Source organism: Poeciliopsis prolifica, unplaced genomic scaffold, assembly GCF_027474105.1.
Source record: "Poeciliopsis prolifica strain line A6 unplaced genomic scaffold, Auburn_PproV2 SCAFFOLD002, whole genome shotgun sequence".
In the NCBI taxonomy this organism is placed as follows: Eukaryota; Metazoa; Chordata; class Actinopteri; order Cyprinodontiformes; family Poeciliidae; genus Poeciliopsis; species Poeciliopsis prolifica.
Window position 1 is genome coordinate 347501 of NW_026562377.1, and position 2375 is coordinate 349875.

Below are 2375 nucleotides of genomic sequence, written 5' to 3' on the forward strand. Positions count from 1 at the left end.
TCCAGAATGTGACTTCACATTCAGGAAGGCACATTCTGTCAGTGATGACTGGCGCAGCCTGCCATTACTGGTTGTGTTGTTAAGGAGCTGAAAATCCCGACAGGGTCACGAACCCCCATCTGCTTTGGGAAGCATGAGCAACCAATGGACTTCTGGAGCGCCGTACAATCCCAAGTCGCTCCATGTATGGAAACTGTTTCGCTGTGGCTAACTTAGCGCTGTCCAGGTGATGCGCTCACGCATCGTCCCTCTGGCCTCCATCAGGGAGCTCAACGGTTCAATGTTGCCTTGGACAAAGGAAAAACTATTCTGGGATTTCATGAAGAACTTGTCTGTATATATTATTGTAATTATTTAATACATTTCTCTAATTTTGCTCTATTTTTTTGTGTTTTCACTCCAGCAGTCAAACCAGTAATTTTCTGATCTCATCATTAATTCACTCAGGAGTCCAATATCCATACATGTAGAATATGTTGCATATTCTTACTTAGAAATGATTTGTTATGTTGCATCATGATCTATATTTCTGCAGCTGTTTCCTGCTGACGATGACGGGATTCGACCTCTGCTGGTGGTGATGAAGAGGAGGAGGAGGAAGAGGAGGAGGAGGAAGAGGAGGAAGAGGAGGAGGAGGACAGATTACAGGACAGGAGGAGCTTTGATGTGAACATATGCAGATGAGTTTGGAAATGTCAGATTAGCATAAAGTGGGTCGGCTTCCCTCGCAGCTACAGGCTGACAGCTCGGCGCGGATCGGCCCGGATCCAGACGCTGCTTTACATATCGGAGCCCGTCGCCATGGAGATGGATGGGGACTGACAGGTGGGGAGGGGGGGGGGGGGGGGGCGGAGCCGCTTGTTCACCAGCTGCAGGTAGAGTCCTGACCACCTGCTGCCAGGCTCCCCCTGCTGGTGGAGAATCTCATCACAGCTGCTGGATCTGGAAGATCTGGTCTTGGTTCTAGTTGGTTCTGATGGTTCTAGTTGAACAAAGTCCAGCTGAAGTTTATCAGAAAACATGAAGGAATGTGTCATCAGAACCGGCCGTCAGCAGGTTCAGCTCCTCTGTTCCGGGTCGGATCCGGTCTTCCTGCAGGATGAACCGGGTCCTGTGGTTCTGGTAACTGAGTCAGCTTCCTGTTTACAGCTGCTGATTGGACCTAATGACCCGACCCTCCACAGAACCAGGACCGGCTCGGGTCCAGCTGCCTTCGGGCTTCTGGCTCTAGCTTGGCTGCACATGTTGAGGCTGCAGCTTCGGTACCGCTGGATCGGATCAGAACCAGCTGGGTGATGAGCCAGGTCCTCCGACTGATCCCAGCAGGGTTCTGTTGGACTCTGGGTCCAGCTGAGTGGTTCTGGTCTCTTCAGGTTTAGTTCATTCATCCTGCTAGTCAGAATGTAAAAATGAAGTTTTCATTTCTTTAAAATCTGGAACCCAGTTTGAGGCACAGGAAACTGATTCTATGGTAAAACTGCTTGCCGTACCAGCAGGAAGTCCTCAGGCTGTCCCTGTCTCTGGTTCAGCCAATCAGAAAGCTCCATTCCCTGAGCGCTGATTGGTCAGCCTGTTCCTGACCCTGAGGAACGCCTCCAGCTGCTTCCTCACCTCCATGTTCATGTGTTCAGATGATGATATAATAATATCTGTATCAGTTTGATATTGGAAGATATTCTAATGCGATGCGTCAGGGCGCATCTATTCAGCCTGATTCTATGCTTTGTGCTCTGAGTAAATGAGATGGATGGCGGCGCAGCGCCACAATGAAAACTCTAAAATGTTTTTATTGTTTATGATAAAACAATGGAAAGTTTTAGATGTATTTCCACACTAACCACAATCACCATGACGACGTTTCCAGCTGATCAAACGCATCAGATGATCAATTTTTCTTCAGTGGCAAAACTTAGTGAAGCTGCCTGAGCTCAGCCTGATGGTGGCGCTACGCTCAACATCAGCAGCTTTATCACATTGATTAGATATGAAATGATTAGAGAATCGGTGGGACGATCATTCTCCTGGTTTTTCTTTCTGTTTTGTAATGTTTGAACAAATTTAAGCCTCTGACGGCTGAAAATGATCCTGGAGAATATTTATTTTATATTTACAATTTTAATTGAATTATCTGAACCATTTGTTGCTTAATTTGATGTTTGACCTAATAATAAAGAAATGCTTTTGTCACTTTATTTGCCACTTATTTTATTTAGTCTGTTTTTATCCTAATTAAAGTTGTTTAGCTGTGTGAGCCGCAGCCGCTGCCGCAGCCGCCGCCGCAGCCGCAGCCGCCGCCGCAGCCGCCCGGGTTCAGTACCTGCTGAAGCGTCTCGGTGGGTTCGGCCGGTACTGATTCTGGAGCCGCTGTTGGTTCG

General features: G+C 47.7%; 1 protein-coding gene across 1 annotated transcript in view; it reads right to left on the minus strand.

Annotated features, from left to right (window-relative positions):
- frem1b (Fras1 related extracellular matrix 1b) overlaps positions 1 to 2375 on the minus strand; it is a 52818-nt gene extending 50443 nt beyond the window's left edge. Inside the window, exon 1 of the mRNA XM_055060999.1 lies at positions 2318 to 2375. The gene's annotated coding sequence lies outside the window, so the exon portion shown is untranslated. The remainder of the gene's footprint in view (positions 1 to 2317) is intronic.